Source organism: Ranitomeya variabilis, chromosome 3, assembly GCF_051348905.1.
Source record: "Ranitomeya variabilis isolate aRanVar5 chromosome 3, aRanVar5.hap1, whole genome shotgun sequence".
In the NCBI taxonomy this organism is placed as follows: Eukaryota; Metazoa; Chordata; class Amphibia; order Anura; family Dendrobatidae; genus Ranitomeya; species Ranitomeya variabilis.
Window position 1 is genome coordinate 330293413 of NC_135234.1, and position 25817 is coordinate 330319229.

Here is a 25817-nt window from a genome sequence, read left to right on the forward strand (position 1 = left end):
CAGTGTCGACATGGTTGAAAAATTGATTAAGGTCTTCTTGACAACTGCGAAAAACAGAAACTCTTGTTCCTAGTAATAAGAGATTCCGTTCTTGTAGCCTTGATCCCAATAATTCTGCCTGCCTCTTTGACAATTTCAAATCAGATCAGCTTGACTGAACAGATGTGGATTAGATGTATAAGGCTCAAAGTCTGGGTCTGCAGCAGTTTCATTTTCCACTGACATTGTTAGTTCATTTTCGTCGTCCTCCATTGTCCATACTTTGGGCGGCTTTGGAACACGAAGACTTTCATTGTGTGGCACTGGTCTTATGGCTGAAGGAAGATTAGGATATTCTATTAATTTCTTGTTCTTTGCTGAATATCCTGTTACATTTGTAAGGCAGATCTCTCTGCTCTCTCCATATCATCGGGACAGCGAATGGCATTGAAGGTCTTGATCCATTCAGCCATGCTCTAAGGCTTCTAGAACAAGATGCACAGCATATGAGGTGCCCACTGTTTGTCCTGATCTCCAATTGAACATTCAAAAGTATAGTTCATATGCTTTCTTAACAAGTGGAGTCATTTCCTTCTTTTGTGCTTTCATTGTATATTCTCCACATATGTTGCAGAAATTATTACTGGTATTGAGACTCCGATGCAACATTTCAAAATAAATCTTCAGTTTTTAAAATGAAAAGTATTCAGGCAACTCGCATATATGATAGTAGCTAGATGGAGGCCCGATGCTATTGCATCGGGAGGGCGGTAATGTCACGATGAAGGCAGGCTTTGCAGTGTTGAGAATCTCTCCCCCATGTGCTCACCCACCTATCCACTCTTTCCCCATGTGCTCACCCACCTATCCACTCTTTCCCCATGTGCTCACCCACCTATCCACTCTTTCCCCATGTGCTGACTTCTCCCGTCTGTGCTCTCTTGAGATCGCAGAGGATACATTTTGTGAGGTAAAATATTGTTTAAAAACAGTAAAATATTTTACCTCACAAAATGAAATTTCGGTTATCCCCTGCTGTAATGTCAGTATTGTCTTTTGATTCCTCCCCTGCCGAGGAGATGTGGTTTGCTCCGTACACGGTCAGCCGACTGAGTCACTGCGCCTGCCCGGAATTCGCATAATAAGTGCTTGCATATCTGTAGATCAGCTATTTGTTATTTCAGTGGAAAATTTAGAATATACTGTTTCAGAAAAAGTTCATGAGTTTTTAGAATTCTAAAAAAATATTATAATGTATCGTATCATTTCTCAAAAACCTTACGTGATAGGGAAAAATCTGAAGTCATTTCTGAAATCAGCATGAAAAAAATCTTATCAGGAACACTCAAAATTGTCCGAGGGACAATTTGTAACTGTTATTTACATAAAAATTAAAATTGCAAAAATTAGGTCAGTTAGCGTTCCAGAGGACCTTTCACCAGTTTGAGCATGTTTAACTATTATTATTATTTATTATTATTGTGCCATTTATTCCATGGGCTTTACATGTGAGGAGGGGTATACATAATAAAAACAGGTACTAAATAATCTTGAACAATACAAGTCACAACTGGTACAGGAGGAGAGAGGACCCAGCCCGCGAGGGCTCACAATCTACAAGGGATGGGTGAGGATACAGTAGGTGAGGATAGAGCTGGTCGTGCAGTGGTTTGGTCGATTGGTGATTACTGCAGGTTGTAGGCTTGCCGGAAGAGGTAGGTCTTCAGGTTCTTTTTGAAGGTTTCGATGGTAGGTGAGAGTCTGATATGTTGGGGTAGAGCGTTCCAGAGTAGGGGTGATGCGCGAGAGAACTCTTGTATACGATTGTGGGAAGACGAGATAAGAGGGGAGTAGAGAAGGAGATCTTGTGAGTATCGGAGGTTGCGTGCAGGAAAGTACCGGGAGACGAGGTCACAGATGTATGGAGGAGAGAGGTTGTGGATGGCTTTGTATGTCATGGTTAGGCTTTTGTACTGGAGTCTCTGGGTAATGGGGAGCCAGTGAAGGGATTGACAGAGGGGAGAGGCCGGGGAATAGCGGGGGGACAGGTGAATTAGTCGGGCAGCTGAGTTTAGAATAGTTTGGAAGGGTGCGAGAGTGTTCGAGGGGAGGCCACAGAGCAGGAGGTTACAGTAGTCGAGGCGAAAGATGAGGGCATGGACTAAGGTTTTTGCAGATTCTTGGTTTAGGAATGTACGGATCCATGAAATATTTTTGAGTTGGAGGCGGCAGGAAGTAGAAAGGGCTTGGATATGCGGTTTGAAGGAGAGATCAGGGTCAAGGATTACCCCGAGACAGCGAGCTTGTGGGACTGGGGAGAATGGGCAGCCGTTTACTGTAATGGATAGGTTCGTTGGGGGGGGTCGTGTGAAATGGGGGAGAGACAATGAATTCTGTTTTGTCCATGTTAAGTTTTAGAAATCTAGCGGAGAAGAAGGATGAAATAGCGGATAGACATTGAGGGATTCTGGTTAGTAGGGTGGTGATATCTGTCCAGAGATGTAGATCTGTGTGTCATCAGCATAGAGATGATACTGAAAACCGTGAGATTCTATGAGCTGTCCCAGGCCAAAAGTGTAAATGGAGAAGATAAGGGGCGAGGTGAGGAGGTGGTGTGTGAATGGGAGACGCTGAATGTTCGGTCAGTTAGGTATGACGAGATCCAGGATAGTGCCAAGTCTGTGATGCCAAGGGATGAGAGGGTCTGTAGTAATAGGGAATGGTCAACTGTGTCAAAGGCAGAGGACAGGTCCAAGAGGAGGAGGATAGAGTAGTGTTGCTTGCTCTTGGTGGTTAATAGGTCATTGGTGACCTTAGTTAGGGCAGTTTTAGTGGAGTGGTGTGACCGGAAGCCTGATTGTAAGCTGTCGAAAAAGGAGTAGGAAGATAGATGGGAGGACAGTTCAAGATGGACGTGTTGTTCCGGTAGTTTTGAGGCATAGGGAAGAAGTGATATAGGGCGATAGCTAGATACAGAGGATGGGTCAAGAGAGGGCTTTTTGAGGATAGGTGTAATTGAGGCATGTTTAAAGCTTGAGGGGAAAACACCAGTTGTTAGTGATATGTTGAAGAGATAGGTTAGAGTTAGGATGAAGACTGTGGCGAGGTTTGGGATGAAGTGGGAAAGGATCGGGTCAAGTGCACAGGTGGTGAGATGCGATCTTGAGAGTAGAGTGGAGAGTCGATCTTCTGTAATAGTGAAGAAGTTGGTTTTGGAGGTGGAGGGCTGGGTAGTTGGGAGGAAGGGCTCTGGGGGTTGTCGACTAAAACTGTCTCTTATGTTCTCAATCTTCTGCTTGAAAAATGAGGCAAAGTCTTCAGCTGAGATGAGTGGGAGGGAGGAGGTGCTGGGGGACGGAGGAGAGAATTGAAGGTGTTGAATAACTGTTTAGGGTTGTGAGACAGGGAGGATATGAGAGATGAGAAGTAGGTTTGTTTAGCTGTTGCGTGTATGGTCTTGAAAGTAGTGAGGGACTGTTTGAATGCGATGAAGTGCTCGTTGTAGTGGGATCTTTTCCAGCTCCGCTCTGCAGCCCTGGAAGCTCGTCTCAGTTCTTTGGTCAGGCTGGTGTGCCAGGGCTGTCTGTTGATTTTGCGAGCTTTGGTATGTGTGAGAGGGGCAAGAGATTCCAAAGCTGCAGCTATTGTGGTGTTATATAGAGCAGCAGTGTCATCCGCATTGTGTAGGGAACTTAAGTCTGTGAGAGGGAGGAGGGATTCAAAGCGTGAAAGTAGATCAAGGTGTTTAAGATTTCTGCGAGGGTGTGCAAGTTTGTGGGGTGGGGATTGCAGACAAGCAGTGGAGAGGGAAGAAAATGTGAGTAGATTGTGGTCAGAAAGAGGAAGAGGTGAGTTAGAGCGGTTAGATAGGGAGCAGAGGCGGGTGAAGATGAGGTCCAATTCGTGACCATCTTTGTGAGTGGCTGCAGAAGACCATTGAGTGAGGCCGAAGGAGGAAGTGAGAGATAGAAGCTTAGTGGCAGCTGAGAGGGAAGTGTCAATGGGTATGTTGAAGTCGCCCATGATGATAGTGGGGATGTCCACAGAAAGGAAATGAATAGTACATAAATAGTAGCTACAGAACTGAATAAAATAAAAATCTCCTTTTCAAAGATATTAGCTCGTAAAACTTAGGTTATAATTTGGAAAGCCCAATTGGACATTACCATTTTATTTTTTTATTTTTTTACTGGGGGCATGTACTTCTTCCCTTGCATGAGGTCGACTAATAAGCAGGCAACAACATAACTAGGATATGTTGCTCCACAAAAAGCTTTAGAGAAGGTTTCTTCATGTCAGATTTGTCTGGACTCCTCATGTCCTTCGTATGTTTACTAGTTGTGGTGAAAAATTGAGTCCATTACAAATTTTGTCATTTGTAAAGTATGCTACTTCATTGTTTTTAGATCTTTTAGTCAATGTTTCTGTCGTTACTAAAGTACAATTTTATAAGCACATCATACGTTTTAATCTTTTTATTTAAAGATATATCACGTTTATGAAAACTCAATATTTACAGTTTTAGCTCATGTTTTTCAAGACTCTCTTGCCATTTGCCTTGCTATGATTGTTGGACACAATGGTCGGTGGCCATTTCGCGGCTCTTGCGCTTCAATGGGTCCTGTCAATGATTAGAGGTTATCACAATTTCTGTCATTTTTTGTCCACCCGTTTGTGATGGGATTGAGATCTGTGAAGTATCCTGGCTATGGATCCAAAATTCCCTTGCTCTGTTTACTTAGCCATTTTTAATCAGAGTTGTCACTTTTATTCTGTGACATTGTGCCCCATCATGCTGGAAAAGAGTTGGGAGAAGTTGCTCTTGAAGTGAGCATAGATACAATTCTTTATTCAAGACAAGTGTTCTCTCTTGGCCAAAATTGTGAGTGAGCCCACACATGAATGGTCCCCAGAATAATTTACTATTTGCATTACACAGGACTCTTCTAATTGCTGCCCTTTTTTCAGGCATTTATTTTTTTATATATAGCCAAAACAGTCTGAAGGGTACTTCTTCAGAGAAAAGAACTTTCTGCTGTCCTATTCTGTACTACCTGCAGAATGTCTCTGTCCTTGCTGATTTCTTGTAGAGAAGTGGGCTTCTTTGCTGTCCTTATTGACACTAAGCAAGGTGCCAAAAATCTTCACTTCCCTGTGCATGCACTTTCTTTATTCCATTCCTGAACAAGCTCTGCACTGGTGTTGAACAAATCTCCTTACTGAATCCTCTTCAGGGTATGTGCACATGGTCAGGAATGGCTCAGTATTTGGTCAGGATTTGACGCAGGTGACATCTGCACCAAATCAGCATCTGAGGTCACTGGCAGGTCACTGCGTTTTTGATGTTTTTTCCAAATGCGTTTTTTCATTGCATGCATTTTTTTTGTCACTTGAAATAAAGCTAATTGAAAGTTAGTTTCTAGGAAGGGAAAATAAGTGATTTCCTCCTGTTTGCAGATATATTGGGGGTATGTGCACACGGTCAGTAAATGCTGCGGGTTGGACACTGCGTACATCTGCAGCGTCCAACCCACAGCGTCCAGCTGTTACAGCGTAGTGGATGGGATTTCAAGAAAACCCATGCCCACTATGCCCGTGGCTTCCTGCGGAGACGGACATGCGGTGCGTCTTTCCAGACTACAGCATGTCAATTTATGTAGTGGAGACGCTCAGTCTCTGCTTTGTAAATTACCCATGCACTTTCATTAGTTGCGGTAAAACCACATTATCTTCCTAATCACATGCGTAATAAGTGCGGGAACACCGCTTACTATGTACCGTATTTTTCGGACTACAAGACGCACTTTTTCCCCCCAAAAAAAGGGGGAAAATGGGGGGTGCGTCTAATAGTCGCAATGCAGGCTTACCGTGGCGGCAGAGGTGTGGGGATGAGGAGGCGCAGTGAGCGGGGTCCCTTTCCCCGGTGAGGTGATGCAGCAGCCCGGTAATGCAGCAGAGCCGGGTGAATCCTGTTGTTATCGGTGGTGGCGGCCATCTTCCTGAGGCCGCCCGTGCGCAGATGAAGCGCTCTGCTGCCCGGGGCTTCAGGAAAATGGCCGCGGGATGCCGCGCGTGCGCAGATGGGGATCGCGGCGGCCATTTTCCTGAAGCCGAGATGCGAACTCGGCTTCAGGAAAATGGCCGCCGCGATCCCCATCTGCGCACGCGCGGCATCCCGCGGCCATTTTCCTGAAGCCCCGGGCAGCAGAGCGCTTCATCTGCGCACGCGCGGCCTCAGGAAGATGGCCGCCACCACCGATAACAACAGGATTCACCCGGCTCTGCTGCATTACCGGGCTGCTGCATCACCTCACCGGGGAAAGGGACCCCCCTCACACCATACCTCTCACTGCGCCTCCTCATCCCAGCACCTCTGCCGGTAGCCACTGCTGCAACCCTCCCATGGACACCAGGCCGTGGCGTCGCCCACCTAAGCAGGAAGGGACCCTACTCAGGTGCACGCCGTACCGCATCACCCCACCTCTGCTGACACCATGCCTCCTGTGACCCTGCTCTGCCACCGCCAGCCCTCAGGTAAGATACTGTAAATTCGGACAATAAGACGGACCCCCATCTTATAAAAAATCTTTTTTTCTGCAATTTTCACCCCAAATTTGGGGTGCGCCTTATGGTCCGGTGCGTCTTATAGTCCGAAAAATACGGTATATGTACTAATTTAAATAATGGTGAATCTTGTGACACAGCTGGAAGTACATGACACAGGAAGTGGATGAAAGCACAAAGAGAGGTCCCCTCCTTTTTTTAATAAAGAAATAATTAAATAAAAATAGTGAGTTACCCCTATATTTCTTAACCAGCCAGAGTAAAGCAGACTTCTGGGACTGGTATTTGAGGCTGGTAAGGATCCAATATCCATGAACCTTACCAGCCTGATAATGCCAGGCCGCAGCAGTCTGCTTACTTTGGATGGTTAGCAAAAATAGTGGGATCCCCTCCACAATAAATAGCGTGGGGTCCCCTTATTTTTGTTAACTAGCCAAGGATAAAGCAGACAGCTGCGGCCTGGTATTCTCAGACTGGTGAGGCCCATGGATTTTGGCCCTCACCTGCCTAAAAATAGCAGCCTGCAGCCGCCCCACAATTGGCACATCCAAAGATGTGCCAATTGTGGCACTTTATTCGGCTCTTCCCACTTGCCCTGTAGCTGTGGCAAATGAGGTTTATATTTGTGTGGTTAATGTCACCTTTGTATTGTCAAGTGACATCAAGCCCATGGCTTAGTAATGGAGAGGCGTCTGTAAGACACCTATCCATTACTAATCCTTTATTTACATGGTAAATAAGCACACAGCCAGAATAAAGTATTTTAATTGAAAGAAAGACACTCCTTTAATAGATCTTAATTAAACCATACTTACTGCATAGCCTATTCCACCGACGCCCTTGTCTTCTGGAAGAGAATTAAAATAAAAAGCAACAATATTCTCCCCTCTCCGCCGAGAATATATACATACTGTCCTACGACGATTCTAGCCCTGTTACATCTGGGTGCCTTTGGTTAAACAGTGGCATTATGCCACCATCCAGCCTGACATCCTGAACACAGCGGAGCTTGAAGATGATCACCGGAGACAACTCTGTCTCTGGTGGTCACGTGCACGGCAGTTCTTGCCATCAGCTGATCGCGAGAACTGCAGTGTAGGTGTACTTCCGGTTAAAACAAGGTACACCATTATTTAAATTAGTACACATGCGTAGTAAGCTGCGTTCCCGCACTTAATACGCATGTGACTCATTAGATGCGGTAAAACCACATTATCTTCTTAAAGTGCATGGGTAATTTACATAGCGGAGACTGAGCGTCTCTGCTACATAAATTGACATGCTGCGGTCTGGAAAGACCCGCTGCCTGTCCGTATCCGCAGGTAAGCCGGAGGTGTAGATGCACGCATAGTGGGCATGGGATTTCTTGAAATCTCATCCACTATGCTATAACATCTGGACACTGTTTTGGGGATGAGGGGGAACTACAGCAAAGTTGAGCTTTCTCTCATAATAAAAACCTGCAGCTTTCCTTTGGCAGTACTGTTAGGTGTGCTGTACGCTTTCTTCCCCAACACTGACTAGCGTGACATGAAACCTGACAGGGTGCATGTAATCACACCCATCACTGCTCCACTCCCAGCGCTTTGGCTCTGCTGTACCCATCTACTTGTAATCGAGCACAGATCTGATGTACTGCTTTAACATATACATTATAACCTAAATTTACAAGCTACCGTAATATTTTCACAATGGGGAGGACAAAGTAAAAAAAACAAAACGGTTTTACTCAGCTCTTCAGCCACTATTTCATTATCTGGCTAGTTTAACATGAATATGCTCAAACTGGTGAAAGGTCCTCATTAAGTACTAAGTCAAGAAAATATTTTGCGTACTCGTTTCTGTTTATTCAATAGCCTACAAAGCTTCCTGAGCAAATGGCAGGGCTCTAAGTTGAAAGGAGAAGGGGGATACAAACAGTTCTTAGTGCATTAAAGTACAGGAAAACTGATTCAAATACAATTAAATCAACACGTGACACATTTTGAAACATTCCCTGAATTCTCAGGGCTTGGGTCACACTGACATATACTTTCTTATCTGAAACCGGCATTAAGGTGGGGATATCTGTGGTGGATTCTGTGCACTCTTTTGGACAGGTGAGTTGGATTTTGTTTTGTTTTTTTTTCAATTTGCTCAGGGGTCTGTGTCTTAACAAATATGGCACTGAAAAGGATAAATATGGGCTTAATTAAAAAAAAAAAAAAAAAAAATCAGTAGGTTTAAGGGTATGTGCACACGATGCAGATTTAGTGCAGATTTAGTGCAGAATTGGTGCAGAACTGCAGCAGATTTTTCTGCTGCAGAACTGCACTGTGATGTACAGTACAATGTAAATCAATGTGAAAAAAAAAAAGCTGTGCACGTGGTGCAGAAAAATCTGCGCAGAAACGCTGCAGACTTCAAAGAAGTGCATGTCACTACTTTTGTGCGTTTCTGCAGCGTTTCTGCACCTCTCCATTAATAGAAATCTGCAGTGGTAAAATCTGCACAAAAACTGCACTAAAAACGCATAAAAACCGCACCTGCGGATTCTGCCAGGAGATGCAGATTTAGTGCAGAAAATTCTGCACCACATTTCCTACGTGTGCACATAGCCTTAGTGGGCGCTTGGCATTAGTTGAAAATAAATGAAATTTAGCATTGCCTCAGAATAAGTGATGGCAGATGCAGAAATATAATAGTTTTTACTGTACATAATTTTATGAAACAAAAAAGTGGTCAGAAAAAAAGGGCCTGATCAGCGATAAGTGATGGTAATGTGACCGATCAAATTTGGGGTAGATGGATTGTACCAATTTCAGTTATGTATACCTAACTACTAGGTTGTCTTTTTATTTTCACACCAACAGAAGTGAGGTGAGCAGAGCCACGATCATTAGCTTAACCTAGTGCCTGTACGGTGATTTGTCCGCCATGATTTATGGAGTAATCCTCGTGATTACAGATTCCGGCATATAAAAAAACAACCCAAAAAAACAATTCCTGAATTACTGTTTCCAGGACGTCCGTCCCGACAGCACCTCCAGGAGGTTGTCCTTCTTATCCTTGATAGGGACAGGAACACAGAAGAGGTTAAATGGCCCCTCCCCACCTCCACCCTTCAGTGATTTTTCCAAGTGCCACACCAGGATGGATGCACTCCATTTTATTGGATTTCCTTTCTACACAAGTTTACATCACATATCAAACAGGAACTCAAGGGAGGGTATATAAGGGGTGCTGTCATGATGGACGCCTAGAAACACTATTACCGGTAGGACTAATTCCTACTTTCCAGGACGTCCCTCCTGACAGCACCACCAGGAGAAATACCAAATAACTCCTATTTTAGAGTGGGATTACAGCCTGGAGGACTTTCCTCCCAAATGTAGTCTGTTTGTTCGCTGTAACATCTAATTTATAGTGCCTACAGAACGTATTTGATCTAGACCAAGTTGCAGCTCTGCATATTTGGTCCATAGAAGCCCCAGCGCTTTCTGCCCATGAGGCCGAGACTGCCCTCAATGAGGGCACTCTGAGACTTTCCAGTGGGGGTTTCCCTGCCGAGATATAGGCTGCTTAATCCATCTAGCTAGAGTAGCTTTGGACGCCTTCTTCCCTCTGTTCTTCCCGGCCATCTGGATGAATAGGTTAGAGTCCACTCTCCAATTGTTTGTGATCTCTAGGTAGTGTAGAATTGTCCTCTTAAGATCTAAGGCGTGAAGAGAACGCTCCTTCTCATTACTATAATTTTGGTAAAATGTGGGTAGAACAATCTCGGAAGTCGGAAACGACCTTAGGGAGAAACCCGGGATCTAGTTTAAGGATGATACAATCATCTTGAATTTTCAGGTATGGATCTTTAATGGATAAGGATTGAATCTCGCCAATACGTCTCGCTGAAGTTATTGCAACTAGGAAGAGGGCTTTAAGGGTAACGGCTTTTAAGTCTGCCTGATTTAGTGGTTCGTATGGCTTTTTACAAAGTTCATTCAAGACCATGTTTAGATCCCAGGGAGGTACTGTACTGCAAATTGTAGGCCTAATTCTTTGGATGGCCTTAACAAATCTCACTATCCATGGATGAGTAGCTAACTGAGTGTCATAGAAGGAACTAAGGGCTGAAATTTGTACTTTTAACATACTAGGTCTTAGTCCTTTATCAAAGCCTGACTGGTGAAAGTCTAGGATGTTAGGGATGTTTGGGCCCTGAGAGACCGACACAGGAGTTGTACTCTGTGAACAGAACTTCTTCCATACTTTCCTGTATATTGCGGAAGTCACAGGCTGGAAGTCACTCCTGGAAACACGATTACCGGTAGGACTAATTCCTATTTTCCAGGACGTCCCCCTGACAGCACGCTGGAGGACGTCCTCCTCCTCCTTGCTGGGACAGGAAACAACACGAGAGGTTAAAAGGTCCCACTCCGCCCCCTTTCCTTTAGTGTTTTTTCCTGTCCCTGCATGGAGGGACACACGAGAGATCAAGCTTACCGGAGGGCTCAGGGGGATCGTGCGGCTGGTCCAAAATCCTTCCCCCTCGTCGGTAGCCCAGGGCACATACTCCCCGGGTGGGAGTCCCTGCGTCCAGAGACCAGTCGAGCGGACGCGCTCCTGGGTGAGCCGCTTCCTCCCAGGGGGAGGCTCTCGGCTCAGGCGCCAGGAAGGACAAGAGGCGCCGGCGCCAGGATGGGCGCAGAGGTCCGCATGCTCTTATACGAGCAGGCAGGGGCAGCAGAAACCTCCCGGCTTCAGCGTGCGTTCCACTGCGTGGAACGCGGAAGTAAGTAATATAGCGCTTCCTGTGACGTCAGCGGCAGCAGAGCGGGTACATTCGGCGGCAAGGTATGCGTTCCACAGGGTGGAACGCTAAAGCGTATATAAAAAGGCGCCAGATTTAAAAATAGGCGCCGGCGTTCTACAAGTTGAAGTGAGCTTCACATTAACCAGGACGCAGGTGCATGCAAGTGAAACAGCCGGAGAGGAGGTCTGCAATGCCAGAGACAAGGGGTAAGTGCAGCAGTGCTGCAAAATCCCTATATACATATATCTACCAGGAGATGTTCTATTTATATGATATATATATTTATATTTAAACAGAGGATGTGGATCCCAGGAGTGAGGAGACTGGGGTAAGTGCGCATAGCGCATATTACCTTTCTCACTTATTCCTAAGTCACTAAGATGTGCTCATTCTTATACTTAGGATAAGGAGACTCAACAGACATCCCTGTCAGTGGCAAAAAAGTCAGGCAAAGCACTGACAAAGTCCAGACGATGTTCCATATGTAATGCTAAATTACCAGAGGCACATAAAAAGGAATTATGCGAGTCCTGCATTTCCAGAGTTGTAAGAGAAGAACAACCATCATTACTATCTGAAATGAGGTCTTTAATCCGTGAAGAGGTACAAAATTCATTGGCTTCCATGACACAGCGGTACCCCTCCAGCCCAGGTCGGAGCCGTAAAAGGCCACGGTTGGATCTAGACCAAGATGATGATGAAGTGCTTTCTAAAGAAGAATCTGATGGTAGAAGTTCGGATCAAGAAGAAGGAGAGCTACCATTAGAGGAACAGGATCAAGGAAGAAAATTTCTATTCCATGTGGAAGAGACGGAAGATCTAGTGCAGGCGGTGAGAAATACAATGCAGATGAAAGAAGAACCGCGGCCGAAATCCAGACAAGATTTGATGTTTGGAGGACTGACATCACAAAGACAGACGGTATTCCCTGTGAGTGATCACCTCAAACAGATGATATTACAAGAATGGAAAGATGCTGAACGTAGATTGATAGTATCGCGAGAATTTAAAAGTCGTCTACCATTTGATCCAGAAGACATCAAGGCATGGGAGGAAATTCCGAAGATCGACGTGCCTATAGCCAAAGTTACTAAAAAAACGGCTATTCCATTCGAGGACTCTTCTAGTCTTAGAGACGCTATGGACCGCAAAGCAGATATTCTGTTGCGCCGTTCATGGGAGACGTCGGCAGCACTGATAAAAGCTAACATTGCAGCCACATCAGTAGCTAGATCAATGTATTTGTGGATGGGGCAGTTAGAGGAACATTTGGTGAATAAAACCCCACGGGCCGATTTAATTTCATCCCTACCCATCATAAAATCTGCCACAGCCTTTATGGCGGACACATCAGCAGAATCTGTTAGATTTGCGGCCAGAAATAGTTCGTTATCCAATGCGACTCGTAGAGCTATATGGCTCAAATCTTGGTCAGGGGATAATGCATCAAAAAACAAATTATGTGCTATTCCCTTTTCAGGGTCCAAGGTATTTGGACAAGCATTAGACGATATTCTGGAATCCGCATCAGATAATAAAAAAGGTTTTCCTGAGGAAAAACCGAAAAAATTCCAGCCATTTCGGAAGAGACCTCCACCTCGAAGTTCCTATAAATTCAAGCAGCCAGAGTATAGAGAACAGTGGAGACCCAGCAGAGGTTCCTATAGAGGTGCCTATTCTCAGAACCGAAGGGGAAGAAACTCCCTGTTTGGGTCAAGCCCTAGATCTAGGAGACAATGACGCCATAGGTATAGGGGGCAGGCTCAGTCTCTTTCTGGACAACTGGAAAGAAGTCACAAAAAATGCCTATGTCCTAAAAATCATTTCAGAGGGTTACAGGATAGAGCTCATATCCCCAGCACCACACAGGTGTATCCCACCTACCAAGGTGGCAAAAGATTCACCAATGTTCATAGACATTCTGAAGTTGTTCAGTTCTCAAGTTATAGTGCGGGTCCCCACAACAGAAATAGCCAGAGGTCACTACTCTTCACTATTCTCAATCCCAAAGCCATCAGGGGAAACACGCACAATAATAAACTTAAAACCATTGAACGTCTATGTAAAATACAAAAGATTCAGAATGGAATCAATAAAAACAACGGTCCATCTCATAGACAAAGATGCGGTAATGTGTACGCTCGACCTAAAAAGCGCGTATCATCAGGTTCCAATCCATGCAACATCTCAGGAGCTTCTGAGGTTTTCTGTAAAGTTTCCGGACCAAACCTGCCACCTTCAATTTCAAGGTCTCCCGTTCGGTCTGGCGTCAGCACCGAGGATATTTACAAAATTGGTGGCGGAAGTGGTGGCATACTTAAGAAACGAAGGAATTACAATAATTCCTTATCTGGACGATTTTCTGCTGGTAGCCAGAACAAGAAACATCTTAATCCTACACAGAGATCGAGCCATTGCAGTCCTAAAATATCTAGGTTGGGTCGTGAATCAAGAAAAATCTCACATGAAACCCGAATCTCGGAAGGTATTTTTGGGAGTTCTTCTAGATGCCACCACAAGACAATCCTTTTTGCCAAAAGAAAAACAGGTGTCAATAAGAGCATTAATCATGGAATTCATAAAGCACCAGGTCACTATAAGATCAGCCATGAAGGTCTTAGGGAAGATGACAGCCTGTATCACTTGCGTAAGGTGGGCACAGGCTCACTCAAGATTGCTACAGGATCAGGTTCTCTCGGCATGGGATCGACGTCAGTCATCACTGGACAGAGTAATCCACCTATCAAAGGCAGTAAAAAAGTCATTGCACTGGTGGACACAATACAGCAACCTAAGAGTGGGGGTTCCATGGACCTGTACCCCATGTGTGGTGATCACTACGGATGCCAGCCAGTGGGGTTGGGGAGCCCATCTAGAAGGATCATTCGTCCAGGGCAGATGGCCAAAGGATATCAGTCGAAGATCTTCAAACTACAGAGAGCTTTACGCTATTTGGGAAGCTCTAAGAAGGAATCACTCCCGCTTAAAAAACCAACATGTGAAAATCTTAACGGACAACATGACAGCAGTATCCTTCATAAGACACCAAGGAGGTCCCAGATACAAACCACTTCAGGAATTGGCACGGAAAATATTTTTTTGGGCAGAAAACACAGTCCTGTCAATCACAGCAGTCCACTTAGAAGGATCTCAAAACGTCCTGGCCGATTATTTGAGCAGGAAAGAAGTCTGTCCCACAGAATGGGAATTAAACCAAGAAATCTTTCACCAATTATGTCATCGCTGGGGGACTCCCAGGATAGATCTATTCGCTACAAGAAAAAATTCAAAGGTGGCCAGATTCTATTCCCTCAACCCTACGGACATACCAGAAGCAGTCGACGCCTTGAGTCAAACATGGGTCGAACCACTATCCTATGCTTTTCCCCCAATAGCACTCATTCCGAGGGTCCTCAGGAAGATTCAGGAAGACCAAGCAACAGTTCTGATGATAGTACCATTCTGGCCAAGAAGGAGCTGGTTTCCGTTGTTAGGAGCCATGGCGATGGACAGTCCAGTCAGTCTTCCTCTATGGAAGGACATGATTCATCAAGGACCAGTGTTACATCAAAACCCGGAACGATTGCACCTTTCAGCATGGATCCTGAGAGGGACATCCTGAAATCGCGAGGGTTATCTGATGAAGTCATCTCAACGATCCAAGCTAGTCGTAAACCAGTAACTTCATCAATTTATTACAAAATTTGGAAGAAGTTCTGTATGACAGGTGGCAGGTCGGCCGGAATGTCAGAAAACCCGGATGTGCCCAGAGTTCTGGATTTTCTCCAATCGGGATTCAATATGGGGCTGAGACCTAGTACCCTTAAAGTACAAATTTCAGCACTTAGCACATTTCTGGATTATCCATTAGCCTCTCATCCGTGGATAATGAGATTCATAAAAGCTGTCCAGAGATTACGTCCCACAGTTAGGCAATTAACTCCCCCTTGGGATTTAAATTTAGTACTCCGAGCCCTATGTAAAGATCCGTTTACCCAGAAAGATGACATGCCCATTGCAATAAGAACTTGGAAAACAGCCTTTTTGGTAGCTATTACGACAGCCAAAAGAGTAGGGGAAATACAAGCTCTGTCAATTAGGGACCCGTACCTCCAGGTTCGTGAGGATCATATAATCCTAAAACTAGACCCATCATTTATTCCCAAAGTAGCTTCAGTACAAAACAGAAATCAGGACATAATTCTACCCTCCTTTTGCAATAAACCCTCTAATACAAAAGAACAATCTTTACATTCTCTTGATGTCAGACAGGCAGTACTAGATTATTTAGAGGCCACTAGTACTTGGAGAAAGGATCCCAATCTTTTTGTCCTGTTTGGGGGTAAAAATAAGGGTAAAAAAGCATCCAAAACATCTATAGCTAGATGGATCACTACAGTAATTTCAAAAGCCTATGTGTCAGAAGGGGTAGATTGTCCTGTGGGAATAAAAGCCCATTCAACTCGGGCCATTTCAGCGTCATGGGCCGAACGGGCAGGGGCATCATTAGAACAAATTTGTAAAGCTGCGACTTGGGCCAGTGTGAACACATTCTGTAAACACTACAAATTGGATGTGTTAGCAAACCAACAAATGTCTTTTGGGAGAAAGGTTCTCCAGGCAGTTGTCCCACCCTAAAGGAGTTTCTTTGGTATTCTCCAGCGTGCTGTCAGGGGGACGTCCTGGAAAATGGGTATTATACCTACCGATAATTCGGTTTCCAGGAGTCCATCCTGACAGCACCGTTACTTCCCCCCCTTATGTATACTATGTCATATGCTGTAAATATGATTTGGTTAATAAAATTCAATTGGTATCTATCCATGGTGTGGTACTTGTCAAAACACTAAAGGAAAGGGGGCGGAGTGGGACCTTTTAACCTCTCGTGTTGTTTCCTGTCCCAGCAAGGAGGAGGAGGACGTCCTCCAGCGTGCTGTCAGGATGGACTCCTGGAAACCGAATTATCGGTAGGTATAATACCCATTTTTTTGTTCATTCTGCCTCCCAAAAGTCATAATACAAAGCGATCAAAAATAGTCATGTGCCCAAAAATTGTACCAATAAAAAAGTTAACTTGTCGTGCGAAAAATAAGCTGTCACATGACTGTCAGGCGAAATATGGAAACATTATAGCGGTTTCACTTTATGGGGATGCAAAAACTAGTATTTGTAATAAAAAGCGTCTTTTTAGTGTGTGACAGCAGCCAAACATAAAAATCTCATATAAATTCTGGTATTGCTGTAGTCACACCGATCCGAATAATAAACTTGTCTAATCACTTATACAGAATGAAAAAATGAATGAAAAATAAATCAATTCTTCACCTTCTGTTGCTTTGTTCATTCTGCCTCCCAAAGATCAAATTAAGTCTCCGCTTACATTCATCCTACGCTGAGAGTTTACACCGGGTTTCCGTGTAAATCTCTGAAGTACATGATTCAGACAGAACCTTCAGCGAAAGATCCCCTATAATGAGCGCTGTAGGACCTGTGATCTGGGAGTGTCAGTTTTTTTAGGCATGCATAAACGTGCTTTGACCACAGTTTTGTGCGCTTCTGAAAAGGACACCACTGAAAAGAGGCCAGACGGAGCATGAGGTAGTCACTAACGTACTGGTCACTACCACATACTGTGGACTACAATCGCAGTTTGCAATTTTCAGTCGGCAACATCCACAACTGCTTGTTTCTGGAAAACACTCATGGAGTCTCAATTGTCAATATACCTGTAGATAAAGTCCCAAAGAGGTATAATTTGCAAAATGGAGTACATTGAGGGGTGATTATGCTTTTTTAGCACTTGAGGGTTCTGTATTTGGAGTCTGCAAAATATTTCAGGAAAATCTGCACTCCAGGAGGGCAAATAGGGCTCCTTCCCTCCCGAGTCTTGCCGTGTGGCAAAGCAGTACTGTACAGTCACATATGGGGTATTTTTACATTCAGTAATTAAGCAACCAATTTTGGTGCCATTTTTACCCATTTCCCAGTATGAAAATGTAAAATTTGGGGCCAACACAATCTTGATAAAAATGTAAATTTTTTTCTTCAGTGCCCAATTGTATCAAATTCTGTGACATACTTGTGGTGTCAATATGATCACTGCACCCCTAGATGAATTCATTGAGAGGTGTAGTTTGTAAAATGGGGTCAGTTCTGTTGGTCTGGCACCTCAGGGGCTGTAGCAATGTGACATGACACCCTCAATCCAGTCCAGATTAAACGTTATAAACTTCTGTGTAGCACCTAGGGGTTCAAGGTGCTCAATACACATATAGATAACCTAACTACAACTCACCTAACTACAATTTTTAATCTCTCCCTCTCCTCTGGCATTTTCCCCCCCTCCTTCAAACACTCTATCATTACTCCATTAGTAAAAAAAAAAAACCCACCCTTGACCCATCATGCACAAACAACTACAGACCGGTCTCCAATCTCCCCTTCATCTCAAAACTCCTGGAGCGCCTGAGCTACCCCCGCCTTACCCGTTACCTCTCCACTCATTCCCTCCTGGACCCTTCACAGTCCGGTTTCCGCCCCCTACACTCGACAGAAACTGCACTCATCAAGGTGACCAATGACCTTCTGACAGCAAAATGTAATGGTGACCACTCTCTGCTCATTCTCCTCGACCTCTCTGCAGCTTTCGACACTGTTGACCACCCTCTCCTACTCTCTAGGCTCCAGTCACTAGGCATTAAGGACACTGCTCTCTCCTGGTTCTCCTCCTACCTTTCTGAACGCTCCTTCAGTGTTCTGTTCTCTGGCTCCACTTCATCTCCTCTTCCTCTCACTGTTGGGGTACCTCAGGGCTCAGTTCTGGGCCCCCTTCTCTTCTCCCTCTACACAGCCCCAATTGGACAGACCATCAGCAGATTTGGCTTTCAGTACCATCTTTACGCTGATGACACACAACTATACACGTCATCCCCTGACCTTACCCCCGCTGTACTACAGAACGTCACTGACTGTCTGCAGTCTCCAACATCATGTCCGCTCTCTATCTGAAACTCAACCTCTCCAAAACTGAACAACTTCTGCTCCCGCCTTCTACTAACCTCCCTAAATCTGACATTTCCCTCTCCGTGGGTGGCACCATAATAATACCCTGGCAGCAGGCGCGCTGTCTGGGTGTTATGTTTGACTCCGATCTCTCCTTCACCTCCCACATACAATCTCTTGCCCGCTCGTGCCGCTTACACCTAAAGAACATCTCCAGAATCCGCCCTTTCTCTGTTGCCCATGACGGCACCACGGAGAAAGGGGATCCGCCCACCAAGGACAGGAAACCTACAGATAAAAAGGCGGTACCACTCTCCCGCATCAGTTGGTTTCCTGTCCTTGATGGGAGACCTACAGACTTACCAGAAGAAGATCGTCGTGGGATTCCGGGGCTAATCAGTCCGACTCAGGCAGCTGGGGTCCCTCTGCCTCGGCTGGTGTGGTGACCCGAGGCGCCACCGCTGGGGCTAGTGGGCCTCTAGGGTGTGCGGGGGAGGTGACATGGAATTCGCGGTCACCTCCCTAGGTAAGATGCAGCGGCGGCAACATCCAGGGGGGTCCCTCTGTGGTTGCGGGAGAAAGCAGCGTGGCTCTCCCCTTCAAACGTCAGTCTGCACACTGCATTGCCAGGGGCGTGCAGGGGCCGCGCATTAAGGCTGCAGGCAAACCGGGAGCTCCGGTGAGGCAGCGTCTCATGTGCACCATGTGCGGCGCCATCTTGGGCCACCCGCGCGTGCGTGAGAGGTAGAGGCGCTCCTGCGTGTGAAGGGGAGCCGGATGAAAGCTTCTGCGCAGGAGACGCTTCTGCGCAGGCGCCGGCGGGAGATGCTTCTGCGCAGGTGCCGGCAGGAGGCGCTTCTGCGCAGGCGCCAGGTGGGCGCTTCTGCGCAGGCGCCAGGTGGGCGCTTCTGCGCAGGCGCTAGAGGGCCCTTCTGTGCAGGCGCCAGAAACAGGAGAGGCGCTCCACAGGAGCCGCAACTATTGCGCAAGCGCGCTTTTTAAATCGGACGGCGGGAATCTCGGCCGTATAAAAAGAGGCTAACTCCAGTTATCAGAAGGCGTAAGACCGCAGCATAAGCAGTGGCACAAGCCTCAACACCAGCGCAGAGCGCAGCAGCAGCGCAGAGCGCAGCATCGGTCAGCCGCAGCATCAGTCAATTGACGGCGGCCTACATGAGGCCATAGCTACAATCAGAATGAGTGACATGGCATCACCCTTACCTAAGTCACCACCATCGGCATCGCCGCAGCAGCAGCAAAAACAGCGACAGCAAAAAGGACACCAGGATACCACCGGTAAAGAACGCCAAAGGTCCCAGCATAGCAAGGAGTCCAGTACGGCGTCGGGGGGAAAAAGACTGACGTAGAGCATCCTCAACCGGTATTTATGGGTCCTTGAGGTGGTAAGTGATCTTCATGAAGGTTAGAGACAGTAAGGTTATTTGTCTCTTTTTCTCTAGGGAAAGAAGAGCTTAGGGAAAACCAAGCATAGGATTTGTGCCCTGTGTAGAGAAGATCTTCCAATTACCTGGGAGAAGAGACTCTGTAGTATATGTATACAGCAGCAAACAGTATCCGAGGGGCTTCCCGGGTTTGCAGCCGACCTCAAAACCCTGATTAAAAATCAGGTAGAAGACACCTTTAAGTCTCTTAAGAGGGGAAAAAAACGGAGGAAGACTAGACACAGGTCCCCGTCTCCAGTGTCTAATACAGACAATGATGATGTGGACTCAGATTCTTCTTCTCCTCCTCCTCCGCCTCATTAAAGCAGTGAGGAGTACTATGGGGTTAGTAGACTCACACCCCAAAAGGTCGGTTCAGGACATCATGTTCGGGGGTCTTGAGCAAAAGAAAGAAGGCTTTTCCACTCAATGAGACTATTTCCGCGCTAATCAAAAAGGAGTGGAAGAAACCCTTAAGAAAGGCGTTATTGACGCCAAAGAGGAAGTACCCCTTTGAAGACGAATCATGCTCCTTCTGGGAAAAAGCCCCCAGACTAGATGTAGCCATTGCTAAGGCATCTAAGAAATTCGGCCTCCCTTTTGAGGACATGGGAGTCTTGAAAGACCCTATGGACAAAAAAAGCGGATGCCTTTCTCAAAAGCGCCTGGGAAGCGTCAGGAGGAGGTCTAAAGCCGGCAGTCGCCGCCGCATGCACGTCCCGTTCATTAATGATTTGGTTAGACCAACTGGAGGGCCAGCTAAAGGGGAAAGCATCCCGTGACTCCATACTCAGCACCTTGCCGGTACTAAGAGGGGCGGCCGCGTTTTTAGCAGATGCTTCTGCTGATTCTATTAGATTGGCTGCCAGGTCAGCGGTCTTCTCTAACGCGGCAAGGCGCGCCCTCTGGCTTAAGTGCTGGCCAGGGGACTTACAGACAAAGTCTAAATTATGTACCATTCCTTGTGAAGGGGAGTTTCTGTTTGGCCCCACCCTGGATGACATCCTGGAGAAGGCAGGAGATAAAAAGAATTTTTTTCCTTCCCTGGGCTTTCCCGCTTATAAACGGCCCTTTCGGAGCAAGAGGTTTTTCCATAAAAAGCAAGGGAGAAACCAGGGAAAATGGGAGGATAAGAAAAACAGAAATAAAGGATACCTGTTAAATAAAAACCCCAGCGACAACAAGAAACCTTCTCAATGAAGGTTGGCCCCAGGTGGGGGGGAGATTGTCACTCTTTCTCCCGGCCTGGGAAAAGATTTCTTGCAGCCAATGGATCCTGGGTATAATAAAATCAGGTCTGAAACTAACATTTCTGAGAACTCCTCGTCCCTTCTTTTCAATAACCTCCAAGGTCTTCAGTGGAAGAACAATGGGCATTAGAAAATGAGGTCATAGGACTAGTGGACAAGGGAGTTCTTCCAGAAGTCCCCACGCAAGAAAGAGGGCAAGGTTATTATTCCCCTCTATTCCTGAGAAAAAAACCAGATGGGTCTTACAGGACTATCAAAAACCTAAAGAGCCTAAACAAATACCTAGAGATTCAACCATTCAAAATGGAGACGATAAAGTCCTCTATAAAAATGCTATTTCCTCGGTGTTTTATGGTAGTCCTGGACCTGAAGGATGCCTACTATCACGTCCCTATCCACATAGATCACCAGAGGTTCCTCAGGATAGCAGTTCATATCAAGGGGACATTACGCCATTTTCAATTTTCAGCCCTACCTTTTGGACTGGCAATAGCCCCGAGAATATTCACAAAAATAATTTCGGAGGTAATGGCTCATCTCAGAGAGCAAGACACCTTGATTGTACCATACCTGGACGATTTTTTGGTGATAGGCTCCTCCCCCCAACACTGCAGCAATCAACTGGAATCAGTGACAAGGTCTCTAGAGGATCTGGGCTGGCTGATAAACTTAAAGTCCAGATTGGTACCTTCCCAGGTCCTGGAATACCTAGGTCTCACACTGGACTCTATAAAGGAAGAATGCCGTCTTCCAGGGGAAAAAATACAGAGGATGATAAGACTAGTGGCCAAAATACAAGCTCTCCCTTCTATAACCCTACGTCAGGCTATGTCCCTCTTGGGGTCCATGACTTCTTGCATACTGGCGGTCCAATGGGCGCAGCTCCATTCGAGACACCTTCAATGGCAGATTTTATCACAAGAGATCTCTCTGGGAGGGCGTTTAGAAAGTCGGTTGAGATTATCTCCAAACACAACTCAGTCACTAACCTGGTGGGCATCGCAAAGGAATCTTTCCCAGGGAGTCCCGTGGGTAATCCCAATCTCAAAGATACTGACAACAGATGCAAGCCCCAGTGGCTGGGGGGGCTCATTTGGGCGACCTAGTGGCTCAAGGTACCTGGCCAACATCCCTGCGGGAGGAATCCTCCAATATGAAAGAGCTCCTAGCGGTCAGGTTCTCCCTCCAGGAATTCTTGGGGGCCCTTCACTCCCACCACGTCAGTCATGTTAGACAACAGGGTGGTAGTAGCATACCTGAATCACCAGAGGGGGACTCGCTCCAAAAATCTGATGGAAGTAGCCAAAGAAATCTTTCAGATAGCCGAGAACAATCTTTTATCCCTGACAAGTCTGCACATAAGGGGGGTGGACAACTACAAAACTGACTTTCTAAGCCGCTCCAGTTTAAAGCAAGGGGAATGGGTACTAAATCTGACGGTATTTACCCAGATTACAGAAAAATGGGGGGTTCCCAACATAGATCTCTTTGCCAACAACACAAACAAAAAAGTAACCTCCTTTTGCTCCATAACTCCTCGGGGGAACCCAGTGGCTCTGGATGCGTTTGATTCCATGGCGGCATCATCTGGCCTATGCTTTCCCCCATTTGCCCTGATTCCGGCAGTGCTGAGGAAGATTCGGGAGGACGGGGCTCATGTAATCTTAATAGCCCCGATCTGGCCGAAGAGACCTTGGTTCTCTTGGATGAGGAGAATGTCGATATCCGACCCGTGGGTACTCCCGGACCTCCCAGGCTTACTCTCCCAAGGCCCGGTCAACCATCCACAAGTTACGAACTTACACTTGACAGCCTGGCATTTGAGAGGAAGCTACTAGAGGATAGAGGATTTTCACCAGGGTTAGTATCCACTCTTTTACAAAGTAGGAAACCGGTTACAACAAAACAATACGGGAAGATATGGAAGAAATTCCTATCATCATCGGGCTCCAAAATAGGGGAAAATGTTCCCCTTAAAACTATATTAGAATTTTTACAAAATGGGTTGGAGATCGGTTTAGCCACGAGTACCCTGAAAGTCCATGTGGCAGCATTGGGAGCTCTGTTTAATTACAATTTGGCAGGGAATCGGTGGGTTTCAAGGTTCATCAGGGCAGCAAGTAGATCGAGGCCAATTCCAATTAAAACCGCCCCTCAATGGGATTTAAATTTGGTCCTTAAAGCCCTGACCAGACCTCCCTTCGAACCCTTGGAGGGTGTCCCGTTAAAACTCCTATCCCTCAAAACGTCCCTGCTGGTTGCCCTCACATCCGCTCGTAGAATTAGCGTCATACAGGCATTATCTGCTAACCCTCCATACATTCAGGTTTTAGAGGATAGAGTTATTCTCAAGATAGACCCTGCATACCTTCCGAAAGTGGCTTCCCGGTTCCATAGAACTCAAGAGATCTCTCTTCCCTCCTTCTGTCCTAACCCTAAAAATAAGGAGGAGGAAGCATTACATACGCTAGATGTAAGGAGATGTCTCATGCAATACCTAAAAGCCACTAGAGAGAGTAGGGAGGATGCCTCTCTTTTTGTGTGCTTTCAGGGTCCCCGGAAGGGGAAAAAAGCCTCCAAAGCCACTCTGGCGAGATGGATCACGGACGCTATCAGCTTGTCATATTCGTCTGTTCCAGGGGAAGTCAAGGCTCACTCAACAAGGGCAGTGGCGGTTTCTTGGGCGGAGAAGGCCGGAGCTTCTATCGATCAGATATGTAGAGCCGCTACTTGGTCATCACCTTCCACATTCTATAGGCACTATAGATTGGACCTTATCTCCTCTTCGGACCTTACCTTCGGTAAAAGGGTTCTGGAAGCGGTGGTCCCTCCCTAAATGTACAATCTATGAAATCTCTCCGTGGTGCCGTCATGGGCGACAGAGAAAAATATAGTTCTTACCGATAACTGTATTTCTCTGAGCCCATGACGGCACCCGTACATTCCCTCCCTTCACTTATGGGTGTGCACGTTAATATAGTGCCGTAGTTTATTTTATGATAGGTCACGCGGTATCTCAATTAAGTTAATCTAAAGTAATGTTGAAACTAATAAGCTGTTCCATAGTCTCCCATCGTTCTCTAGTAAACAACTGATGCGGGAGAGTGGTACCGCCTTTTTATCTGTAGGTTTCCTGTCCTTGGTGGGCGGATCCCCTCTCTCCGTGGTGCCATCATGGGCTCAGAGAAATACCGTTATCGGTAAGAACTATATTTTTTCTCACCATGGAGACAACAAAAACTCTCACTGTCGCCCTAATCCACTCCCGCCTGGACTACTGTAACGCTCTACTAATTGGCCTCCCTGTTACTCGACTTTCCCCTCTCCAGTCTATCCTTAATGCGGCAGCTAGGGTCGTCCATCTGGCTAATCATTACTTGAACGTGTCCGCTCTTCGCCAGTCGTTACACTGGCTGCCCATTCATTACAGGATACAATTCAAAGTACTTGTTCTCACCCACAAAGCTCTCCACAGTGCGGCACCCCCTTACATCTCCTTCCTCATTTCTGTCTATCAGCCTAGCCGACCACTGCGCTCTGCAAACGACTTTCGACTAACCTCTGCACTAATCCGTACCTCCCACTCCCGACTCCAAGACTTCTCCCGTGCTGCGCAAATCCTCTGGAATGCTCTACCCCAAGATATTAGGACCATCCACAACTTGCATAGTTTTAGGCGCTCGCTCTAAACACATTTGTTCATAGCTGCCTACCACATTAACTAATCAAAATCATTTTATGTTTGTGTGTGTGTGTGTGTAGCCCATTCACTATCTCCATCTACCCCCCACCCCCTGAAGATGGCTGGACCATCATTGTAAATACATCATTGTAAATACACACCTGTACTTTGTATCTCCCCCACCTCATTGTAGATTGTAAGCTCTCACGAGCAGGGTCGTCTTATTTTGTCTTATTTTGCTTTATTGCTGTATTGTTAACATTGTTACCGATGACTGTGTTTGAAACTGTTAAACTGTGAAGCGCTGTGGAATATGTTGGCGCTATATAAATAAATATTTATTATTATTATTATTATTATTATTAGATAAGTTCTCTGATGGGTCTAGTTTCCAATATGGTTTCACTTGTGGTGGGTTTCCACTGTTTAGGCACATCAGAGGCTCTCCAAATATGAGACATGGTGTCTGCTTATAATACCAGCAAATTTTACATTCAAAAAGTCAAATGGCGTTCATTCCTTTCCGAGCCCTGCCATGTACCCAAACAGTATGGGGTATCTTTGTGCTCAGGAGAAATTGCACAACTAATTTTGGGGTCCATTTTCTCTTGTTTCTTACCATTGAGCAAGTAAAAAAAGTTGGATCTAAAAGAATAATTTGTGAAAAAAAAAAAAAAAAGTTAATGTTTTTTTCCTTCCACATTCCATTAATTCCTGTAGACTACCACTTGAAGCTCATCAAGAGAATGCCAAGAGTGTGCAAAGCAGTCATCAAAGCAAAAGGTGGCTACTTTGAAGAACCTAGAATATTAGACACAATTTCAGTTGTTTCACACTTTTTTGTTAAGTATATAATTCCACGTGTTAATTCTTGTTTTGATGTCTTCAATGTAAATGTACAATTTTCATAGTCATGAAAATACAGAAAAATCTTTAAATGAGAAGGTGTGTCCAAACTTTTGGTCCGTACTGTGTCACTGATTTAAGGGCATAAGAATTTAAAGTTTGAAAAATGCTAAATTTTCGTCAAATTTTGGATTTTTTCACAAATAAACAAGTCATATCAAACAAATATTACCACTATCATAAAGTACAATAAATGTCACAAAAAC

General features: G+C 45.6%; 1 protein-coding gene across 1 annotated transcript in view; it reads left to right on the forward strand.

The window, feature by feature from the left end:
- The window catches only part of LOC143815950 (heterogeneous nuclear ribonucleoprotein R-like), a 153147-nt gene that overhangs the window by 48111 nt on the left and 79219 nt on the right, over window positions 1-25817 (forward strand). The window lies entirely within an intron of this gene.